General features: G+C 40.2%; 1 protein-coding gene across 1 annotated transcript in view; it reads right to left on the bottom strand.

Annotated features, from left to right (window-relative positions):
• Positions 1-17,762, bottom strand: part of NME8 (NME/NM23 family member 8) — a 29,834-nt gene extending 12,072 nt beyond the window's left edge. Inside the window, exons 1-4 of the mRNA XM_072851606.1 lie at positions 17,659-17,762; positions 13,339-13,452; positions 8,502-8,599; positions 5,060-6,253 (exon numbers count right to left, since the gene is read on the bottom strand). The gene's annotated coding sequence lies outside the window, so the exon portion shown is untranslated. The remainder of the gene's footprint in view (positions 1-5,059; positions 6,254-8,501; positions 8,600-13,338; positions 13,453-17,658) is intronic.
• Between the last annotated feature and the right edge of the window lie 7,621 nt (positions 17,763-25,383).

The following is a 25,383-nucleotide window of genomic DNA, read 5'->3' as shown; positions in this document are numbered from 1 at the left end:
CTCTTGTGATCTCTTCTGTAACTGTATAGTCCGCATGCATGCCCATGCTGCAGTTTATTCAATCTGTGCCTTTTGCTTGCTAGGTTTCCTGGATCTGTCCTGGTGTTCCTCCTGCATCTCTGCCTGGATTCCCTCTAGGATTGCTCATGATGAGAGAATGTCTGACCTTCCCAGCTCTTCTGCAGAACTGTTCTTATCCTGGCAGTGTAGCAGTCTGTGTAACGTGAAAGCTCTGTATGTGTGTACTGGCTTTCTCTGTGTCAGCCATAAGTAGACCGTGGATCTGACAGCACTGGAAGAGCTTTCTGATTTCTTGTATTGTTGTGGAAAACAGAAAGAAAGTATGTGAAATGGTGGACATTTTCATTTCTTGAAAACCAAAATAGCTGTTATGGTTCAGAAAGTTGCAAAACTGAAGGACGTGATGCTTGCTGCTGCAAGTGCACATCTCCATTGCACAAACTGTTGCTGGTGCAATAGTTCTGTGTGGTAGAACTATATTGATAAACAAAGAAACAGCATCAAATAAATTAACAATCTAAGAAATTTTCCGTAAGGACTTACTGTGACACACCAGCATGTGTGATCTCAAGGTCAGAGTCCAGATGACTCCCAAAACAGGCAGTTAGCTTCTAGGTGGCAGTCCAAGACTACTACAAGTTACAGTTGTGGAGGTTTGAGGGGTAATTAATATTAGTTTTGCCCATAAAGGGTAACTAACATAATGGAATTGACAGCTTGCTTTCAGAGAATGACCTGGCTCTGTTAAGTGGTAGGTACATCCCCCTAATTTGCCCTGAAGACAACATGAATGATAACCCTAAAGGATGTTACTAATACGTAAAGTTTTGCATGCTTTGTACCACAAAAGAGAGGTTCATGAATGCTAGATAGAATATATAGAAAATGTGCAGATGAAAAAGAACTGAGAGAATGTAATGTTTTAGAAGTCTTGATAAATATGGACATTAATCCTTCCAAGTAATGTGGCTATCACCTCTGGGACTTGGGACCCTAGAGCAAGAAAAATCAGGGACATTTTATTCTACCTTACCCTAGAATCGCAAAATGATGTGAATGACTGCATGGCTAATAGTTGTGGATGTAGTACACATGACAATGTATTTTTAAATTTCTACCTTTGTTAAAGTTTTATTTGTGTTTGGTAATTTGTGTATAAATATTTCTATGTATTTGTCATTCCTGGTCCATATATTGGTTTGTCTTTTGGGTGTCTGAAGCATATTCAACATCTTACATACTGATTTACACAGTACTAAAGTATAATGCTGGGTTCATCCTTTGTGCCCACCCATGAAAACAAGAGTGCCACAGGAAATAATAAGTGTTTTTCAACAGCTCAAGTAGTCCTCATCAAAGAAACTGGTAACTCTGATCTGGATCATATTTAGGCCAGCTGGAAACAGACTAGTAGGTTGCTCTCTGGCAGTCTCAGACACACTGATTCACCAGATCCATGTACAGTTTTCCATTACTCGTGTCCTGGTTGGGACTGTACTAAAAGAGAGATAGAGAAGACTGGTCTTTGCAATGGGATCTGGAAAGTGTAGGAAAGTGAAGATACATTGACTTGAAGCAGCTTCGTATATATTGAAGAACAAAACCTGTGATATCAAGTAACAAAGATAGATTGTAACTGGGGGTCACATAAGTATTTTAAATCAAAGTTAACTGGTAAAGATACAGAACTGGTTTCTAGTTTATCAAATCTAAAGTTCTTCAGAGCCTAGTTTAAGGACCTCCAGAATAGTTAACATGGCTGGACTGAACTCAGACCTCTCTGTATTTTATGGAACTCCAACTAGTAACACCTTGTTGCGTATTCCTGTTTTGACTGAGAGATCTTCATCTGCAGACACAATCTGAACAGGTATATGTGAAAAGCTTTAGCATATTCATGATAGTAAATCACAACAGGGCAGAAAAAATAGGGGATCGGACAATCATCATAATGTATCATCTTGATACATTAAGGTGAGCACCAAAATATGCTTGAGGAAAGGTTTAGGGTTTTAGAGAATACCAGACCTGAAAATATGATGGAAAATTACATGAATACTTGAATTGTGATGTAGTCCAAGCAGAATATGCTGTTACATTCCAGTCATGGGACAGGCTATATCTGCACAGTTGTACTGGGTAGAAAATTTTGTAGTATATGAAGTACTGTTCCTTGCTAAGATAAGAGTGGAAATTAAACAGCACAGTAAAATAGCCACTAAAAACTTTGCCAGAGACTAATTGAGGTATGTTTTTATGGCCATAATTAATAAAATAGTCAAGCAGTTGGAGCACAATTTGGCTGCTGTAAGAGTTTGGTTTGGTTTTGTATTTAAATTCCCTACTAATTGGCACTATGTGGTCATTTAAAAGAAAAAGTAGGATAGTGGGCAGTTTATAAACAGGAAGAGCGCACAAGGCAGAGATAGTTGAACAGATCACATTGAGAAGGCTAAATCTAAAGAAAATTTTGTTAACTTGCTCTGACTCTAAAGAATGTGCCAAAGGAGTTGAAACTTTTTCAAGCTATACTCATTCAAGCTTATGTAGGAAAAAAATTACACTGTTATTCTCTTTATTGACTCTTTCAGACTCTGATCCAATTCATGCAAGTAAAAAAGACTATATATTTCTAAATAATTTGCTGTATATCTTTTATAAGAGGATAAAATTATTAGGAATAGAAAACAGGTCTTGATACAATGTCTGCAGTCATCACAACATTTAGCCAACTGTAGCTTTCAAAAATATAACCCAGTCCTTAGAAGACTGCCAATTAGAAATGGTGAATGCCGGTGCCACATTCAGAAACATTTTAAATGGTAGATTCTGTTTCAGATGTCACTTTAAGATTCAAGGCTTTACGCTGGTTTAACTTGTTTAATGGATGCCAAGTCCTGGCTTGCACTCAGCATGTATCTGCATATAGAAGTACTGCACAGGCCAGCAGTAGCCAAGCTTTCACCTGGCATGGGCCACACTTTTTTCACTACGGAGCTGGGGGATAAATGCCATATGCCTCCACAGTATAAGACAGAAGCATGAGATAAACCACAAGTGATCATTTCTGTCATATGTTCCTGTGGATGGGAAAAGGAAATCTGGGGTTTGATCATGTAGTGAGTGATCATATGTGAAACAGGGTGGTCATTGGGAGAGAGAGTAATAGTCATTTGTTAGCAGAAACAGGAAGTTTTTATGTGGCTGGTGATGTATTTTTTCTATAGATGAAGGGGCCTGCTGGAAAACAGTGATATGGTGCAAGCCCGGCGCTAGATGACTCATCCTATTTGTGAGCTGCAGCTTGGGTTTCTCCCAGGGATTCCAATATAGTTTGTGCTAGAGGATCAGAAATCACCTCCAAGTCATCTCAAAACCAGATTTGCCTCTGCTGTCGTGGTTTCCTTCCTGTGCTCCAGTTGTACACAGTGCATGCATACACTTTATGTGCATAGGAGGTGCTCCCGGTTGTAAGGACCGCTATTGCACAGAGCCCAAGTGCCAAATACCCTGACAGTCCTACGGGCTCACCACAGAGGTTGAGGGAGGTAACAAACTTGTTTCCCCGGTACTGGTCTTGAGCACAAAGACAAATAGGAAATGTATATATGCATTCATATATACGCTGCAAACTCAGTACATGAAAATGTCCACAGGAATTCCTTGTTCACTGATTGCTGATAAACAGCTATGCCATCCCATATGCTGTTCCTAGTACAGATGGTAACGTGGCCTAACAATTTTTTCCTGAAAAAAGATTTCCTGGTGGAAGACAATCCAACAGTGAAATAAAGTAATTGGAGATCCATTTGGGAACCAGGGATTTATATTTCAGATATATTGAGGAAGGCTTATTTAAACTGCTTCCTGATTTTTTTGGCATTGTAGTTTCTATTTACCAGTGCTCTTTTTTTTCTTTTTTTAACAAAGTCAGCTGCTGATCCCAGTGAGTTATCCTCACTGTTCAAATTCGATGAACTTCAAGACCAAAGCTGATGAATTTCAATCTGAAGCCCAACTGAAAGTTTATAACCTTTTCTCTTTTAATATACATTTTAGTTCTAGAGTTCCATGTGTTACTGATAACACAGTATATAAATATATACTGATATATTTATATATCAGTATATGCTGATATAAATGCAGTTATATGGTCATCATACCTATCTGGGAGGGCTTTGCTGATAATTTATTTTAAATTATTCCCCCTCCTCTTCTATGTGTATAAAATCTCTATCACACTGCAGGCAGCTGTTTGATCCTTAAATGGGAGAGGTTCTAGCTTTATTTAAATGACGAAACAGGCTATAAAAATGGTAATCCTGTTAAGAATAAGTAAATGATCTTCCAGGTATTCCCAAGATGACATATTAGTTTCAGCTTTTTGCTCTGTAAAACAGTACAGTAGTTTTATACTGTACATGTGTGTCTAAATTCAGTATTTTATAACTACATGTTAAACAGAACAAGCCTAGTTGTTTTATACAAGTAGATATAAATCTAGTTTTACCTTCAACTTTGAGCACATACAAGTTTCAAAATCCGATTGCACACATTTTTCACCTAAATTTGTCCAACGACCTCCATTATCTGCAACTATTCAGTTAATGTATCGCATAACTACTTTATAAGTTTTCATTAACTCAAGCTCAAAACTTCGAAACTTTTCCGTATGAGTCTACTGCTAATTTCACTTTCACCACTTTGCTGAAAGTTTCAGCATCTGAAACACACAGAGAAGCAGAGGGTACTTCAGTTAGAGATGGCAGAAGTATGTTTGTCTCTTGTGTAAGAACTCTGATAGCTTTCCCTTTCTAATGCAAGTCAAGTGGTGTATGTAGCACAATAGAGCCATCAACATCCCTAGAATTTTAAGTAACACACTATCTGGATCCAGAACATTTTTTCCTCTGTGTCTCAAACTCATTTCTAATTTCCAGGTTTAAATATAAATGGTTCCAGGTTTAAATATAAATTACAAAATAGTAATGATATATAACTTCATCTCCAGGCCTAGTGTTCTATCACATCACTCAACTTCACTTGTTTTGCTTCACTTGTATGATCCGCATCAGACAGGAGTGGTAGCAGTGACCTGATGAGTTCAACACACCTTAATCTCGGAAGGTTGCTCGAAAGAGAATATTTGATATTAAAAACAGCTGCCTGAAGAAGAATCTGAATTGCAGAAATTTCTCTTTGTTGAAGGCTTCCCAGTGACTTGGCCTTGTCGTTAAACTGAAACGTTCCATACAAGTTTTAAAACGTTTTGTCTGTATGTGTGGAGGAAACCTGGCAGTAAAACATAGCCGTAGCAGCAAGTTACAGTCATACTGAGTGAAAACACACAGAGACGTCACCTCAAGCCAAGGGAAAGTGCTCAGATTTTCTTGTATTCCTTGTAATGTCTGTCCAGCATCAGTTCTATATCATCACACTTTGGTTGCATTTTTACTACTAAGTTGAACCCCGTGCACATTTATTCCCTGGCATTGGGCTTTCTTAGTAAACCTATAAACTCTTAGAATCATCTGTAAATTTGATGAATGGTCTCAGGAAAGTATTTATTCCTGACAGGCAGCACTGCCCTTAAACATCTCCTGCACATGGTGTGAAAGTAGGGGGGTGCTAAGGACCACTACTGTTTACTACTATGGACATGACTATGCTCGCTTTGACATGGTACTCTGGCAATGTCTCAACAAGCCTTAGTCCATGCTCTAGGTTCTACTGGACATACTAATGGCATGCTATAAAAACCCCATTCCTTTCTTTTTTGACCTCAAGTTGAAGAAGGGCGTGGGGCTGGGAGGATGGCTGCCTTTCTCCTAGCCAAAGAGGATCTGAGACAAGAGTGAGAGGAGTTCAGCTCCAGCTGGGACCCCTCGGGGACCACAGGAGTGGAGGTTCTGAGTATCATGTCCTGTTTTCTCAAGACACTGAAGAAGACAATGGTGATATTCAGGATAGCACAGGGCTGAAACCTCAAGTCAATTGCAGCTTGGCATATGTCACTGTGTTGGTCTGCAGCAGGTCTTCAGGTCTGAGGCCTGGGTCAGGAGGAGGGGATCCCAAGTATGCAGTCTCCAGCTCCCCTTTTGTCTGTGTGCCATTCTCCAGAAGCATCATGCCAACCTCCAAGAACAACCCAGGTGAGGGAATCTTCTCTCACATTGCTGACATCCTGTTCAGACCATCCTGCTCAGCAATAGGATCTGCCCTGTGGTGTCCTCTGAAATAGGAAAAATTAGGTTTATACCTTAATTTTTCTCATGGGAGGCAGTGAGACTGAATACTGAGGAGGTTTAGAGACAGATGCCTGTAGACGTGAGCCAATACATGCAGAGGCAGGGAATGTGCTGTAGCAGACAGGAGAGTGGAAGGGACGGAAGTCAGCAGCTCCTCCTCAGCTGAGAGTCTACTATGGCAACGGCAGCAGATAAAATAGCATCAGCCAGAACTTGCCTGCTGGCAACCAGACATGGTCCCCACTGGGACCTCCGCTCCCTATCATGCTTGGCACCAGGGTGGCAAGCACGATAAAGTGGTTACAGCTGCCAGCTGAGACTGACTTTGGCAGGCACATAGACTGTGTGTGGGTCCACGCTACCCCAGAGGCAGTAACTTTCATAGCCTGACCCTTCTTCCTTTGCATGTGGGGCTGCCAGGGCTCTGCCACACTGGCACCCACCACAGACCACAACCTTGGTGACACAGAGAAAAAGGCATACAGACCAAGACGTAATGAAATAAGGAATAGAGCCTGGCTTCATTTGCAGAGACAAGCCTGGTTGCCTAGGGAATGCCCATCTGTCATGTACAGTGCTTAAAGATGGTTCACAGGTAGAAGAGGTGCAGGTAAAGGTCTACACATTGAGAAAGGCTGTATGTACAAGGTCTGCCAAGGGTGAAAGACAAATCTAATCATTTTCAAAAATGTGAGCAGGATGGCTGCAAGGCTTTGATGGTTTAGTGCACTGATTTATTTGATTGCTGTGGTGAACTAGCCCTAGCCCTGAACCAAGTGCACCAGATGGCCTCATTTAATTTTCTGTCATTAGGCCTTGGGATGCCAGTGGGGCTGGGATGGCTATCCAGGCATTGGAGGTCCCAGGTTCTCCACTGTCATTTTGCTAGAAGGGTGGTGATAGTACACAGTGTTCACCACACTGTTGTCCAACCTGTGCCTCAGAGCTTATCACTTCATGGTTATGTAGCCAAAGCAGTGGCCTGCTGCACCCATAAAAGTAGAATCACATGAAGCAGGATTTAATTAACAACAGCTTGTTTTGAACTCCAATATAGGCAAACTAATATAACATAATAGGTAATAATATATAAGCATTTCTGTAGCCAGTGGCCCAGTAAAAAATCCTACTGCAATCACTAGAAGCAGGTGTTAGTGTGCCTTTTGCTAACCATACAAGGCTCCAGTCCTGGTCTGTTAGATTTGTTATCAAAGTGTTATGAAAATTTGTGGTGTGAACCAGAGTTAGGTACCAAATGTCCCATGTTATGAGATACAGTCTAAGCTTGGAATAAGAAGAAAGTTTAAAACTGGTCACATTTATCAACCTTCTAAGCATTCCTACCACAGAATCCTCTAATTCTCTAAATGATATACCTATGTGCAGTCATACCAGTTATTTGCCCAAATGTGTATTCCTCTGAGACGCTGGATATCTGCGTACTGTGATCTGAAATAGCACGATCTGTGCTTTCTGCCAAATGACCGTGTGGCTCAGGATTATACCGGGTAAGCAGCATCTGCTATAAAGTGGCACTCAGATCTCATACAAACAGATGTCTGTGGGTGAGAGGAAGATGCCATTTCAGCCTTTGGAGAGTGTTTTACTCTGGCAGCAGCAGAATGGTTAGTATAGCTGCTGACGGTGTCCATGAATCTTCCTTGATGGCCCCTGAGGCTTGCAGTTAACATTTGACAGGCTCCTTGCAGAGGCCACCAAAAGGAAACAGGAATTACACTGCATAGTTGGAGAGGCTACAATGAGCAAAAGACTGGTCAGCCTTGACAATGTAGTCTTGAGTGATACCCTCCCTTGTGATGTGGTCTATTGGAATTGTCTGCTAACCAGTTGGACACTGATGAATAAGAGCCAGGGGTAGCAAAAGGCCATCAAGTTATCACAACGCTGTTTTCCACCAGGATGGGCTCCCAGAAGGTGGTGCTTTGGCATGCAGTGATTGGTGCCACATCTTTGCACAGGGCCCCAAAGCTAACCCCACATGTGGAGGTCAACATGGAATTACTGGCAGGAACAGCTAAGTTTGCATTTTATGTAGAGCTCACTTTTGTCAATCCAAAAGCAAAGTGATTTATTTTACTAGTAAAAAAAAAATCCCATTAAACTGAAAATTTACTCAATAAATGCATTACCACATGGCACAAAAAGCACATAACAGAATGATCTGCAAGATACTGGAAACTGCATCTGCCATGAGAAAAATAAACCACCTACCATGGATCAGTGAGATTGTTTTCTTCCCCTCTAGCTGGTGGAACAGATACAGAACTCACTGCACTCAGTTTCAGAAAGCCAGGAAGTCTGTTAAGCAGCTAGATTTAAGCATGAAATAATTTCAGTGACTGAAAGAAAAACCATTCCTAGAACACTATTGCTTGCCTTAGAGTCTTTGCCTCTTCTCCCCTCTCCCCGCACTTTTCTGGGTCTCTTATTCATCTGGTAACCAACAATTTCACCTTTTTTTTCTGTCAGTCAGCTGTATTTTGACATGATATCAAAAAGTTTTATGTATTCCCTGAATCTTTTTCAGGGTAAAAGCTTGGCTTCTGAAAGGTAGATAAGACAGGATGCACAAACTAAATGTAGAGCTTGGGATAATGTCAGTCTTTTACTTCCATCCATGACCAGAAACAGGAGGTAACTCCAAATCAGTCATTCACTGCCTGATTTACCAGTGTGCAACAAACATATCTTAAGAGTGCTGTCATTCAATAGAGACCTTAGCAACTGCAGCAGAGCAGCTTATCTAATCAGCTGGCACAAAAACCCGCCACCATTTCTGTAGAAATTTGAAACAGTACCTAGGAAATTTGACTTCCTCTACACATCATGAAAATCTGAATTCTTTCTAACCTGTTGTTGATTGTTTTTTTAATTGTTAGTTGTTAATTAGCAATTTACTATTAATTAGTGCACGTTAATTGTGTAGTCTTCCTTGCAAAAAATAAGGGCTTCAAGCACCTCTTGCAGTATTGTATAAAAATCTGATAGTCACAGGGTGCACCATCTGTAGAAGTCACCGATGGGTTCCAGGTTGCTTTAGGCACTGTCTTCATGCCCGGTGGAGGCTTACTTTCTGCATCAACTAAATGTCTTGAAAAAGAATCTGATGATTCATCTGGCTGTTCAAAACAATCCAAAGGACGTCATTTGTACCTCTTCTCAACCACAAAAGAATGAGTAGACAGAGGACAGAATTACAACAGAAGTACTCATTTCTTGTCTTGAGGTCTGCTTTCCATCATCTTAAATTGATTAGGATAATTTGTTATAAATGGTTTGTTTGTTTGTTTTGATGGATTTTAAAAATGTACATGGTTATAAACTCAAGTAACTCAAGGTTACATTATATTTTTAGTTTGTGATTTACTACATGTCTTGGCTTAGGTATTTGTTTTGCAAAATCACATAAAAGTATGCTTCTGTTTCATTAATTTTCTTACTTTTTTAAAAAAATGCCATTGTGGATTTTTTTTTCCCAAATGGAGGCATTTTTGTTGAGTTTGCAAATTCAGAAATTAAGGTAAAAGCTGACACTTTGGGCAGCAAGCTGTGGAAAAAATGATGCATAGCCAATTGTTGCAATTGTTAAATGGTCTTTTGAGACATTCCCGAGGTAAACTTGCTATGTGCTTTTGGCTTTAAAGTTCCTTATGAATAATGGGTTCTCTTCTAAAAATATATAGAATTGAATATCGCAAACATTGAAACTCCCAGTTTGGTGAATTAAGAAAGTTATCTTTACTCAATTTATTCTGGAAGCAGGAATCCGTGGTAACTATTTGTTCTTGTTGGTCAGTTGTTTCTGACTCTAGAATTGCTGTATAAATAAATACAGCAATATATAACAATACATATTTTCAATCTTTACATAGCTTCTGGGGAAAGGAAGTGAATCCCAAATGAGATCTTGAGAAGTACTTACTGATTTATTTGAAATAAAGTTCTCACCGCAAAACAAGAAGGCCAATTTAACCATGACCAAAATTCACAGGAGTATGGGGTACTGCCTATCTAATATGCATCTTATTCTTGCACAAATGAAAGATGTACATGTAATCCTCTTTAACATGAATAACACTCAGGACTGGGCCTACTTACAAAACTGATGTTTCTTTTCCTATGAACATTTGTGTTGTAGTCTGGACAAATCCAAGAACCTCAACAGAGGAAATTAAGAACAGTTAAGAAAAGTGAATAAATGCTCACTGGTGCCCAGTGAATGCTGGGCACTTCAATTTTATACCAGAAGAGGCAAATTCTGTTTTTTCATGGAAAGTTGCATACTTTTACTAAACTATTTTGTGTATGAGACTCAAAAGATTTAGTAGAGAGGTGATTATGCACCACTTTTTCATGTCTCTTCTTTTTTATCTGACTGCATACACAGCAAACAAAATTTTTTGTGGCATAGACAGCTATACCATCTGTATCTTTGACCTGCTTTTGAGTAAATTTGCCAGAAGGTACTACTACAGCTTAATTTAAGAGGACCTGGAAACATCCAACACTGGATTCTCATACAGTGTGGTAATGATGTAAACTCTGTATTGCACATTTAAAAAAGGCAGATTAATTTGTTTCACTGGCAAGCAGCCTATCTGTGGTTAAAACTGAGTGAAGATACATTGTGAAAGCTGTAGCATAATATAAATGTAGTGTTCCCAATATCATCACAGAGAAAGGTTGTATATGAAATTTGTTTATATGTGTACACAGTCAGAATGTAAACCTACAGGAAGGAAGCCATATTATTTTTCAACATTTGAAATTAATTCAGAAAATCAGCCTTGAGTTTTCTAAATTTTTCAGTTATGTCATGTTCTTTCTTCCTGTTGCTGATTGCTAGCTTTCATTCCCTCCACCTTGTCCTTTGCTGGTGTTGAAATACAAATTATTGCTTTAGTGAAATCATTTATCCTGCAGGTTTCACGAGTGTGTTCTTTGAAATTATTAGAGAAGTCAAATGCATATACTTTAAAACAGCTGCTACGACATTCTCTCTTGCAAAAAGGATAAACTTGCCAACAAATGCTAACTAATCCTGAAAAGGAATCATTTGTAATTTCATAATGTAGGGCCAATATGCATATACTTCTAAAAACAAACATCCTGGAAAACATGTGTTCATGTTTCAAACATTATGAATATCATATGTCAAAGGTAATTATCTTGAACACCCTATTATATAAATGAAATGGAATCATTTGCAAACCATTAGATTCATTATGATTAGTGCCACTTGCAAACTTTCTCTGTATTGAATCCATCAATCATTTTTGGATAACTGAGATTTTCGTCAATGTCATTTTCAACAGATGAAGTAACTAAACCAATTAAATGAGCCTGTTATGTATTAGAATGAAGGCAGATATATTTTGATTATCTGCTGCCACAATAGTTGCCAGAATTGCTAGAGATGCCTGGAGCATCGTGCAGCATCAGCTGCATAATGTGTGAATCATAGGTCCATTTCAAAGGTGTAAAGGTGTCTTTTGAGGGCAGCTTTATGGGCATGGTGCTTATTAGCACCGCAAGTTCATCACAGAGTTCAGCTGTATCACCATTAAAACCCCATAAAGGCAGGCTTGGAAAACATCTCATCTTCTTGGTGCTGAAATGCCGTGTAGAAATCCTAGAAGTGTTACACAAGCATCAGGTTGATTAAGCAGTGGTTGGGCTAAGCAGAGTTGTGTCAATCGCAGCAAGAAAGCTTTTGCACCTAGATCTATGTTGCCTGATATTCTTACCCTTTAAATGGTAAATTTCTGTCTCTGGTATATATTCAGACCTGCCTGAGCTCCTCAAAATGGTTTCAAGACAATCTGAGATTTTATTCACTATGCGAACACTGTTTCAAGATGCTCTTGCAGCTCTGGGAATTAGTTCTCAGCTGTAATGGAGTACAGCACTGAAGCAGACTCCATTACTGTGCTATAACATGCTTCTCACTGTGATTTTTGTAAGGACACTGCATCAGCTCAAAAGTAAGACTGATTTGTCATCCAGAATCTGGGGTAAGACAATAATTCCCTTTGAGTTAGGGATCTCTTGAAGATCCTGCCAAGGATGATCAGCTTCTGTGCTCTTCGTGTATGTCCAATGTTTGCCTCCCTGTGGCATTAGCATGGGAGCTAAGACTTTTCCACTATGGAGAACAAATAGGAAGACAATAATATATTCTCAGTAAAGAAATAAAGCTGAAAATTATAGAAGGGCAGAAAGACAAATTTACTCCTATTGATTTCCAGTTAAAAAATCCTTTCATCAGTTCTGCTGCCTTCATTTACTGCAAAGCAAGAATGAGGGTGTTTTACCAAGTTTGTTTTACATGGACTAATACTTGACTGATTTCAGACATTTCAATATCTTTTCATTTTCAACTACTAATTTCTTCTCTTAGTTCTATGTGATCAACCTTGTATCATGCTGGGAGGCTTCATGTTTACACTCATACTGTATGCATGTTCTCATGCATTAAGCTCTCAGATTTAACAATAAGTTGTACACCCAAAAAGTCCCACTATACAAGCAGGAAAGTTTATGTGGTGTTCCATGAAACTCAATGTGGTGAGTTTTTAAATACTATATTATATAAAAAAGCTCCTCTTGTGCCAAAATTGAAGTAATTGCTGATTTTGGCCATGCAGGGGGGTACAGTCAGACAGGCTCTGTCAGATCCTGAGCCACTTCTGCATGCTAACCCAGTGGTCCTGGGGCAGTTCCTGGTCCTTTAAACAAGTACTCATGAGTGGAATATGGATGGTGCACCTCAAAATTACATTATAGTGGAGACACAAGCCTGGTTCTGGCAAAGAAGAAATAAACCGGTTGCTGTTCCTCGTATCTGCCTCTCTCCCTGCTATTAAAAAACCTACTTGTATGATGTTCTTTGTATGAAGCTTCTTTCCTGATTTGATTTTTCCTTTGGAAAAAATTGATTTGTGAAAATGAATTAATGTAGGGCTCCCATAAACATCGCCACACAATTCCCTGACAGGAACAGCACCTGTGAACTTTCCACCGCTGTCTCACTAAAATGGTGACTTACAGTATGGTGAGTCCTTCCCCAGCATCGGGCAACCTGGCTTTGTGAGTTCTTCTTCCATGGGGAGGAAGACGAGGAGATTTCTTCTACATATGCCATCGAGAACATTGAAAATTTCTAAACAAAAATGTAATAAATTTTTAAAAAATCATAGGATAAAATGAAATATTTTGCCTATTGCTGCCCAGTTCATCCTGCCCAGTGTCGGTACTCTTTTTTTTTTTTTTTGTCATTGTAAAAGTAGGAAACAGTAAGACCAGGGAGTTAGGGGATGTGTTAATACCAAAGTCTTGTGGTTATGAATCATTTCAGAAGTTTTAAAAAAATTGATATAGTCTATGCTGAGCTGCTTGCAAATTGTGTTAGTACCTCAGCAGAATTGGATCCTGAAGAGAAATATGAATGGTGGAGGAGTGGAGTGAGGAAATGGTGACAGCTGACAGAACAGTAACGAGTTTGTACTAAAACTTCACACTTACTTTCTCCTACTGTTCTGAGGTGACAGACATGTGATATCATATAAACAGCCAAGCAGCAGTGCAGTTATCACTGCTTCTCCCTTCCTGCAGTCGCTCAGACTCTTTCTTTAGAGATGTTTTGTCCTTAAAATAAGAAGCAACTGAAAAAGGAAGGAATAAACTGGTTTGGTTTTGGTTTTTTTTTTTAGTTTGTACCATCTACGTGGATTCTTCAGATAGACCTCAGGCATTTTGTTAAAAAACTTTATTACTTGGTATATAATTAACATATACCTTGGAAAAATCTCCTTAATGGGACTTTCTCGTGGATTTTTGTGTTCTGTGATGCTTCCTTCTGTCATACGCATATTTTCCTACAAGAGTAGGAATTTAGTACTAGCGCATTTAAGACAACACTTGTACATCTGGTCAGAGCGGCTTAACGCAAAACTAGCCTGCCTGCAAGCTGCCACTACATCGTGGTGTTGATCTTTGCTGCCAGGCTGTCTATTGCCAGAATTGGTAGATTTTATATTAAAGCAATGTTTCTTTGGAGCTTCGGTTTTATCATAACCTTAACTTCCGAATGTATGGAACTGAGTGGGATGTCCTGAGCTTATTCCCCAGAGCTGAGTGCAGTATGAAAGCTGTACTGGAAGCAGAAAGCCAGCAGGTGGCATTAACTGCATTGGGAGAGGCTGCCGGCAGGGCCACCGCACAGGCAGCAGCTCTGGCCCTGCCCGTGGGTACCTCCACAAACTCGCAGGTCCCGTGGGATAACGCAGCAGCGGTTTCGTACATACTTCGTGGATGTCACTCCCTTCTATGGTAAGATTGAAGCTACCCTTTAAACAAAAGACACCTGACGTCAAAAAGTAATACTCTTAATAGCAAGACTTGAGGAAATTCATAATAATCTTTTTTTTTCCTGTGTGCTAGGGAAATCTGTATATTCATCTTTCAGATGATAACACAGTAATTTCAAGAATAACTATAAAACCAAAACAAAATAAAGAAGTGTGCCTACCGTGTAAACCCATACATTTCTCACCCTTTTTCTGTCACAGAAGAAATTCATTTTCAAATGTTGTTTAAAAAGATGCCACAGAGTGGCAGAGTCTTTTGGTTTGTGGGGGAAACATTTCTTTTTCCTTTCTGGCTCTTTTTTTTCAGTCTGTGTGTATGTTAAATTTTGCTTTTCTCACTTCTTGATTCTCTTTCTCTTTTGAGTTTGGCTTGTATTTTTATCATCCTTTCATATCTTTCAGGTTCTAGAAACCATTCTGGCTCACTGGATTTCAAGCTGGGTAGTTGTAGTTCTTGTACGCGTACTTCTTGTCTTCTGATATTTTGTTTCAAGTCAAAGAATAAGTTATAACTGAAAGGAGGGTTTGCTTTCTAAAGAAAATTGATCTATAGCCTGTTTTTAACTATAGGTTCTGGTTTTCATTTAAATCTTTATTCATGACTCACTGAAATGCTTCTTTTACTAGTAACTACTTTCTGCATAACCAGGCTTTCTGTCATCAATCATATTGTCTGTTCAGCCAGAAGGGAAAAATTTAAAGAATGATAATATTGCAGTAGCACTGATGTGCGTTCTCAGAGCTTTAATAGGATAAGTGTCAGCACTGATGCACTTAAACATTGTATATTGCAGCAATACTGAAAAGTGGTGGAAGAAGACAGCCGAGTTAGTTGACTTTTAAGTATGTATCTTATGCATGATCAACTTCGTATCTGCTCCCAATTGAAAGCAAAAGTATATAAAGGAGAGGATTATGTAAAGTGAAGATTACTACTCTAAACACATCACTTACTAATCTAAAATTATGAATGGAAGACTACCTTTCTGTGAGGAAAGACAGAAAGACTGATGCAGACATGAGAATTCGCTGTGTACTTTTGTAGCTGATTAACTTATCATTTTGAAGGAGAGAGATGGGGCAGGGAAGAAATAAGTTCTTGAAGCAGCTCAACAAAGCAGCTCAATTACAACTCACCTCAGATTCTCATCTCCTTGGGTTTGGTGTTTGCTTTTATTTTTAAATATGATGATGTCAGTAGCAGACTGGTTTCAAGCATACCCTGCCTCTACCTGCTATGCAACTTGTTGTGTGTTCTGATTAGTGATTAACATTGGAGAACCTGAGACTAAATTACAGCTCTCCACCAGCTTCACTGTTATGTGACTAAAAGCAGTTACGAATTCTGCACAGCTCCTTTCAAAGAGCTCGGGTAACTTGGATCATTCCCCACAAATTTATCAGCATTGTACTGCCCAGTGTGGCTCACTTACTGTAAATATTTCCAAAAGAATATAAAAAGGTCTAATGAGGCCATGAAAACTAAATCATAAAGCACTGAAAATTAGATCAGTTAGGCACTTTACAATAATATGTGTAATAGGAAGTGCAGAAAGCTTGGGTGTTTGATCTGGGAGTGTCAGAGAGGTGACCTATCAGTTTGGTTGTTAGAGCCAAACATGGATGGAGATGAGGTGGGCAAAATATTTCCCTTATATTGCCAGAGGTACAGGTATTTTCCTCATACTGGCTTCCAGAAGTTAGACAGAATAAGGCAGATATCCGGACTCTGAGTAGTGATAAAGATAGATTGGTGAGTTCAGATATTAATTCTATTTATCTTAAACACCTATTTTTGAAAGGGATGGACTGCCTGCTGAGAGTACCTGTCTCTTCAAGATGACTGGCTTAAACTATACAGGTATCTTTTGGGTGGCCACAGCAGCAGTGAGTGGCTTTATGACGAACGGGAAGTTTAAACAGCGGAAAGACAAGGAGAGATAACACCAACCACAGAGTGATTCATTACAGCCAAATGGAAAAAAGACTTTGTAACCTTCTCTAATCTGTTTTAAAAACAGTCTGTTAAATGTTACGCACTGCTACTCTTTTTCAGTGTACGCTTTTCAAATAGTAGATTACATGATATAATTGGTTTACGGTAGCTCCACTGGTATGAGGCATGTTCTCAATTCCAGGTGTTTTTTAGTGGCATGTTTGTCTGAGGAAGCGCAGAGGTGTCTGTGAGGGGTAGCCAGAGGCAATCTGTTCAGAGGCCAGCTCAGCTTATAGTGAGGAACCTGACAGACCTGGGTGCTCTTAAAGAGGGACTAAGTGTAGGAAGCACAGAAACTATCCAGACAAGTTCGAGAATGTCACTTGGTGGCTAGGCTACTGCCGAGGAGGAAACAGATATGAAAGTGAGTGAGAGGCTTTCTGAGAAGCTGACAAGTGGGCAGACACATCTGAGCATGAAGAAGGAAGGGAAGACAGTGCTGATGAGTAATCCCTCTTGAATCCCACTTGAGTCTTTCATGGCACCAAAACCAACAAAAAATGTCACAATACCACCAAGTACCACAGTTCTGTTGAACAGATTTGAAAACAATTATTTCAAAAAGGCTTCTAATGGTGGCACATTTTGAGTCATCTAACATAAATGATTACGGTATCAAACATACAAAGCAGTTATTGGAAAATGTGTCTGAATGACTTGAGTTAATAATTGCATTGTTATGAAAGCTTTATAACGTGATGCTCTTCATGCTGTCACAGCTATTGCCTATGCACATACAACATTCTGCACAATAAAACTAGGGTGCTGCTTAGAGTGACAAAGCTGAAGACTTTTTTTCTCGTGACATTACAGGAAAAGCTACTTGATAAAACAGAAGTCAAGTCAAAAGAAAGAAGCTGTCATGCGTCTGGGTTTCCAGTTGCTACAGTGGTTGTGCTCAACCTAGCTACCTTTTTAATGAAAGAACAGGTGTCATCAGTTCCTTGAGAGAAAGACGGCTGCATGCTGGACTACAGATAAATCCAGAAATGTTACACACTACCTGCTGGAGATTTGCTGCAGGGCAGCAGATATTTCTTTGCCACTGAAACTATTGTGGTGGGGGAGAGTTTCTTGCTAGCTTTCCTCCTCATCAATGAATCAAGTTGTGCTTGCACTATTTCTGCATTACTTCCAGCTGAGTTCATATTGGCAGAAATTAAATGTTTTAAAACATATCTGTGAGCTTCTAATTTCCAGCAATACTACCAAACTGCCCATACTTTCCTTAGACAAACTTCATTTGTTTCAGCATCTGGTTGATTCAGCCAATCTTCAGCCAAAGTTGGTTGGCTGAGTTTTTTTCTTTAGTTGTCTGAACTCACTTCAAAGGAGATGCAAAGTCAGATTCTGACATACCATCGTGATATTGGCAGTTTTAGAGCTAGAGACAAGCTATGTTCCTGTTAGACACCTAGTGCAGCCTTCTGTTTCTAATCAAGTTTGACCCTTGCAACAGCATGTTTCATTTATTGTGCAAGGTGAGCACACATCTGAGAAGCTCGTAGTACAGTCAGTATCTTCCACAGCACAGACCCCACAGCACAGAATGCCTCATGATGTTCTCTCTGCTGCTGTCACCAGCCATGTCTGACAGAACTGTGAGGACATCTTGCTTTTTCCAGTCTCAGTGGGTCAATATTAACCAACAGCCTTGATAGTCTTGACATGCCTTGCACTCGCCACTGCCTGTTGTTCCAGTACACAGTCACCTGGGGCTGATGTAAGTCCTGTTTTGACTGGCACATGAAGAGATTACAATATGAAACACTACCAGTCCAAAGCAATAGGTTCACCTACGGATGGCCCCAAAACTCTTCTAAAAAAAAAAAAACTTTGTATGTGCTTTTGGAGGTGGTTGTTGATGTACTCTACACCAGTTGCTCATGTAATCTATACCAGTTCGGGATGTTCAAGAATGCTGCCTGAGATGTGCAGCAGTTCAACACATCCTGAACAGCATCACTTCTTTCCCTGTAATCAGCAGCCACTGCCATAAGTAGGTGCATAGTCTGCTGGCCACTATACTGAAAGCATGAAAAGAAACTAAAGCCAGAGACTGATAGGGTTCCTGCGTGAAACTCTGGGGTTTCAATTCCTGGTGAGAATTTGCCGGTAGGTATTTGATTTCTCTGTAGTCCTCAGAAAGTTCTGAAATCATTCTTTCTCCACAACGCAAACTGGGATTTTGTCCTTGCCAATAAACTCTAGCAGTATCTTGGGAGTCAGTGAGATAAGCACTGTGAATACTTTGTGCCATTTATTCACTGCTGACACCAGCACACTTACTGGGTAGACCTGCTGATCATTTCCTTCCGGATGTAGAGGGCATGAGATCCAGTCCACCCAGCTTCCACCTGTGTTTTAGACGTAGTGAAACAGTCTTGCAAAATGTCTACCTTCCCTGAACAATCAGTGGGGAGAGGTATGTGCATTGGAACACCATGAGTAAAACTTCACCTCGGAACAGGTACTAGCAATGTAACTTACGGGCATATTCTTGCCTTACTTCTTTCAAGACATAGGTCTCCTTTCTGAGACCCACCAACTTCACATGTAGAGGATCTCTAGTGGCATTGTGATGGACAGGAAGAGGAACTCTAAGCACTAGAAAGGAAAAATTAAGAGCATTAGAATAGGATATGGATCATTACTGGTCCGTTCTTCCCATTGCTGGAACAGAATGATCACGCAGCTAGAACTGCTCAGCTTTGGTTCATACTGAGGCAGTGCTGAGCCTTGCCAGGCAGAACAGTGTGATACTAGTACTGCACATATGTCAGTAATACCTATGCCTAATAATATTAGTTTTCCTCAGTGTCATTTAGAATCAAACTACTACCGTAATGCTGATACGCAACATGAGAGTTTGGCAAGAGAAGAGCAGAAGTTCTCTACAGATCTGATGGATGGGGACATGTGACGTTAATCCTGTAAAGAAGTCTGCACTGTTAATTCCACTGAGTGTCCTGAAGATTGGTTTTTTATGTGCATTTCCATGATGCCCACTGGTTTATCTGAGGACATGCAGTAGCATACTCCATTTAAGAGTAATTAATCACAGAGTGACAGGACATGCTAATGATATCGTGGTGTGGCACAATTACACCTCAGTTCAGAGGTTAATGAGTTCTTTCCTCTGAAAGCTTATACAGGCTTCAAGAGGCATACCTCAGAGCAACTAACAAGGTTGTTTAACGATTGCAAAACTGGGTCCTAGCATCATTGTCGGGTCTATTTGAGATATTCCACCAGGGCCTCTTCTAAATCTCTGTAGAAAGGGTTTCTTAGGTTACTAGATGGATTAATGGCATATTTTGACTGCTTGAAGTCTTACTGCATTTTTTCATATGCGTTCACATAATTATTTTTCTGATTGGCTAGCACCCATCTCATTTAACTCTCTGAAAGTGTGTTTTGTTGGTTCTGCTAGCTGCTTATAAACTCATATTCCCACTGCCCTCCTTCCCAGGAACAAGTGCCCAGCCATGTTCCACAGGCCAGCTGGCAGCACCTCGTGAAATGCTCCTGCTGCAAGGACATTACTCACCAGGAAACAAAGGTTTACCCTTAGCAGCAAGAAATGGTGGATATTGTCTTCTGGTTTTGCAGAAGAAGGAAGACTTGATGATCCAAAATTGCTGGATTGCAGTTTTGTGTAGATTTTATAGGCGGACTCTCTTCTAACTTACAAAATTGGCAGAAAACACCAAGCTCTAGCTTACCTAGCTATGTGCTAGAAGAGTGTTTCTAAAGTCGAAGGATTGTGGCTTTACAGCCTGGTGACTGGCGGAACTTGCACGTATTAGATGACTTTTGTTTTGGTCAGACAACATCTGAGACCCTTACCCCTCCCTGACTCCTTGTGTTGTTCCTGTACTGTGATTCCCCCAGGCAGAGGTATCCCAGGCACATCGCTGCACTCCGTGCCTGGATTACAAAGTGACGCTGCTGGGGTGGAGGTGCCTCCATGACACTTCAGCTGTAGCCTTCTCTGATGGCAGCAGCTCAGGGAAACATTGGCATAAGGAGACAGTCCGGTGGCTGACAGCCTGTTACCTGCTAGCAGAAAAGCCAGGATGCTTTGATCAGACTCCTACGGGCTCATGCAGTGTGGGTGTGCAGGAACAGAGGTGAGCTGAGAGCTTTTTCCCAGGAGCTATTTCACGACGAGCTAGCCACTGCAGAAATAGGTTTAGAGGATGTATTGCTTTCTTATTAGATTATTATTCCGTGTGATCAGAGAGGGTCTGATTAAACAGATTCTATTCTGTCTGATAACGACAGAAGAGCATTTTTTTTTAACTGAATTCCTTTTCAAGCTCTGTGAACAGTAGTAAAAGAATAATTCTAGAGGAAAACTAATGGAATTGGATATTGTTATACTTAATAATAGAGATACTCTGATTTGGGGTGACTTCAGAGAGCAATTCAACTTCTGCAAGTGCAATCCACTGTTTTGGTCTACTAAGACTCTCCTAAAAATACCTTTCATTTTTCCCTAGCATTTCATCTTCACCATTACTCTGTGTTCATGCTTATTTCAGCCACATCTGTTTATCAGCCAGCAATGACCCATCAAATGTTGTTAGCTTACTTCAGAGACTTCTTTTTGAGCTGCCTCTTTTGTTTTGTCTTCTTATCTATTTCCCTCTTACACTCTCTTAACTACTTTGTCATTTTAAATAATAAATAAGCAAATGATTATGAGTTACACGTTTCCTTCTTCTCCCATTCTCCTTTGCATTGTTTTGTCTTGACTTATAATAGCCTGAGTTTTGCAATTGAGCTGTTTCTCTTTTATAAAACCTAAGATTTTGTTGTTGTTGTCTCAGTTTTGCAGACTTCTCAGAGTTCCTTCGTTTCCTCTACATGGTTCTAATCTTCCTCTGATGCTTCTCATTCAGATACTGCTGTTGTGAGATTATTTCATAAACAGTTCTTCTATTTATACAGAGTGTGCTGTCAGAGGAAGCTGCCATCAACACTGCTCAGATATTTCAGCAAAAAGCCCCTGCTTTGGCACAAAGATTGTCTCGTGAATCAGAGGGCTGTGTCCATTCCATGTATGCGATATGGGTCTTGGAACGAGGCTATCGAGGTGAGGTGGTTGCATGGTGGGAACCTTCCTAAACTGCAGATGCCCCGTCTATGGGCAGACACTAGGCTTTGTAAGAGTTTTTGTTACCTAAATAAGCTTTAAAGCTGTTTAAATGTTCTGGAAAGTGATTGTAATTGCAGCATAACTTTGGTTTAAGTCAGTGGTTCCCAAACCTTATACTGGCTAGCCTCCTTGTGCCAAAACTTGGCTGGCAACAAGCCAAATAAGTCAAGCGTTAAGGTCATCAGTAACAGACTAGCTCAAGTCTGGAAACTTGGAAAAATTACACTGAACTTTCTGGTGCTCAGTGGGTTAGTTTTCCCACCCACAAACATAAAAACAGTATTTCACTAAACAGATGAAAAGAAAACAGACGATGAGGAGATGAACCATGTGCCATATGATACCAAACTTCTCCTTCCTTAAAGGGGAGTAAGAGCTACTTACAAAGAGCTGTTCATTCAGCTGTTGCTGAGGAGCCACGCACTAAATCCATGGTAAGTCGTAAGTTGTGACCATCTGTTGTCATGCAAAAGGTGTGACATAAATTGTACAGAGACATTTTGTTCATCAGCTTATGTGTTGCCTAAAATCTTAGAAAGTTGTAACTAATCCTGTAGTAACTTTTGCTGATGTTACTCTTCTCAGGGAGAGTTAGAGGGTAAAATTTCCAGGGAAGGGCGAAGTTTGAGATAGATAAAAAAGACTGGCAGTTTTCAAGAGCCATTTGCCTGAAAATATATTTCTCCTTTGAAGAGTGCTACGGGTTAGGAGGAAAGATTATTAGTAATTAGGAAAATTGCCTTTCTACATATAGAAATGTTTTTAGGGTAACTGTAGAACTGTAGAAATGTTTTTAGGGTAACTGTAGGGTATCAGTAGAGCTAAAGCAGGAGAGTGCCTGGTCACTTATGTTGCATAGCCGGTGTATGTGACAGGCTCCACCAGCCTGTGCACTGACATTTCATGCTTTCACAGCAGAGCCAGAGGACAGTGAGAGAGACACCAGGAGCAGCAGCTGAGTCATCTTGGTGCTCCTCATTGCGGAAAAGCCTCTTCCTGAATTAGTTCCTTCATTTGCGCCACCGACGATACACAGGCAGTCACCTGGTTAGGTTAAGCTTTGGGAAAGGAGGTTGGTATGACAATGCCAGGGAGAAAATAAAGCATGGAGCTTGTGAAGATTCCCCTTTATTCCCAGTTGCTTTTATAATTTTGGGGAGAGGAAGTTTTTTTCCAGTGGGTAGCCTTTTCATGTGAATCTGCTGATTTTCATAATACAAAATTTTAGAGGGGGTTTCCACAGAGAGAGGATGTGAAAATGAAAGAGGAAGAATTGCTATAGGAAGAGGTTTTATTAAAAAACTATGGCTGAAGGATTGTTTATCACATCTTAGAGTAAACATTAGTGGTGTACTGACAGAAGTGTCACTGGATTTACTTAGCATACGATACTTCTGCCAAGCAGAGTATGAAATGAAAGCAGCATGTGTTTTTATGCTATTGTTTAATATCATATAAAGGCTCTACCTTATCATAGTGGGTTTTTTTATTTTCTTGTTTGATAGATTAATGCCATTTATTGCCATGGAGTATTAGAACTTACACTGTGTTTCATGCAATGGTAGCATGTCTTGGGTAACACAAATCAGCCTTCCCAAGTATTCAGGAGAGATTATGAATGAAAGAATCGGCATGCAAGGCAAATGTCTTCTAATCTGTCTCCTGCAGCCTTCTTTCCTCTGAAACATTTATCACCTCCCTCCTTGCTTGCCAGGACCTAAAAGCAGGCAGCTACTTTCTTGTTAGCACCGAGGCAGAGCACTGAGAGCCACCATTACATCTTTCCTTGGCAGAGAGAAAATTACTTCATCTGGAGCCCAACTTTTCCCTCTTCTGCTGTGGGCAAATCTGGTGCTTCACAAGCAACATTCACTGGCTTGTACGTTTCTACATGTACCTCAGTGCTCCTGTGTGGTCTTCCATAAATGATCATATACAACTACTCGAAGCGGGAGAGCCTCTGCAGGCAGGGATGCCATCTCAGTCCCAAGTGGGTCAGAAACTGGGACATGAGGAGTGCGCTTGAGGGTCTAAAGTGGGGAGAGACAGCTAAGAAGCACAAGGAAGAAGAACAAGGCTACCAAGTTTTCACTGAGTGCACAATGAATGTTTTTGCTGAGGACTTCACATCCTTTTGGAGAGAAGTTCCTGAGACTGGTTGGGAGCACGCTGGATGGATCAAAACATGAACCCTTTCAAGAGTCCAGGTAGAAGCTGTGGGGTCTAATGATTCAGAAATGGGGTTGATCAGTGCACCTGCTTTTGTGCTGTCAGACTTTTTCTCTTTCTTCTGTAGAACTCCCAAGAGTTTGTATTCTCTATCTGTTCAACACAATAAATCTTCTTACAACTGAGGAATAGGTGAAGCAGTTCACTGGCAGCTCCTTGCCTTGCCTGTTCTTCTGTTAAGATAATGACAGGGAGTAGATGACCGTGAGCAATTACACTCATCAGTGACAGCATTTAGAAATTACATTTTTTGCTATTAACTTGCCATTGCATTGTATGGTTTTGGTGATGTAGCGCTCTCATCTTGTACAACATCAGCATCTTCCTCCTGAGCTGTGGCTCCTGCCCTTTGATTGTCAGTCTGGTCACAAAATTATCAGCTGATGAACAAAATATCTCTGTACAATTTATGTCACACCCTTTGCGTGACAACAGATGGTCATGACTTACCTGGATTTAAATCCAGGTAAGTCAACTCACATGGATCCTTACATGGATTTAGTATGTGGCTCCTTACCAACAGCTGAAAACAGTGTAGTAAAGAAGACATGAAGAAATAATGGGTTTTGCTGGCCATTTGTAGCTTTGTTGGTTTTTTTAAATCTTTTTTCATGTTTCTGCAGGTTTAGTTTTGTCTAATATTTATTCTCTGTGTAACAGTCATTGCTATAAATGCTGCCTCCTGTAGCTTTTCTGCAATGTTTTCATCCATGCGCTTACAGGTAAAGTAATTTCAACACAAAACTCCTTTCATAAGTTTATCCACATGTGGTTCTGCTCTGTATGCCAGATAGCTGCTCCGTGGCTCATGGTGGCACTCAAAACCCCAAACTGGAGTGTATACGATAAAAGGCAGGAACTATAATGTGTTTTTATGTTTAGGACTGCAACGGAAAAAATAAAGAGACTGTTGTGAAAACTGCTGTTCAGAACAAGGACACCCTGATGCACATGAATCCTAGTCTTGGGGACTGACCCCTTCATAGCAAAGAGCCACCCTGAAACTCAGGGTATTTGGATAGCCAGGACCAGGGATTCAGGCTCAAACAGTGAAAACAGGAGACAGATTATAGCTTTAACCCTGACTTCTGGGCAGAGTACGTGATGTGAACAATTTTATTATTCATGGAGACAAAGTTGGTCTGTCTGTGTCCTATACACACTCTGCAAGTGTGCCATCCCCACACCATTCTCCCTGTGACCTCTTAACAGATCACTGTCTTTAGTTCATACTTCTGTAACTTGCAAAGGAAATGATCTTCAGCTATTGCAGACAGGAGAATGGGGACTGTAAATTGTAATGAGCTTCCTGCTATGTATGGGTTGGGCAGCTTG

Source organism: Ciconia boyciana, chromosome 2 (assembly GCF_034638445.1).
Source record: "Ciconia boyciana chromosome 2, ASM3463844v1, whole genome shotgun sequence".
Taxonomy (NCBI): domain Eukaryota; kingdom Metazoa; phylum Chordata; class Aves; order Ciconiiformes; family Ciconiidae; genus Ciconia; species Ciconia boyciana.
The sequence above is the reverse complement of the archived record's forward strand: the minus strand, read 5'-3'. Positions and strand labels throughout refer to the sequence as shown.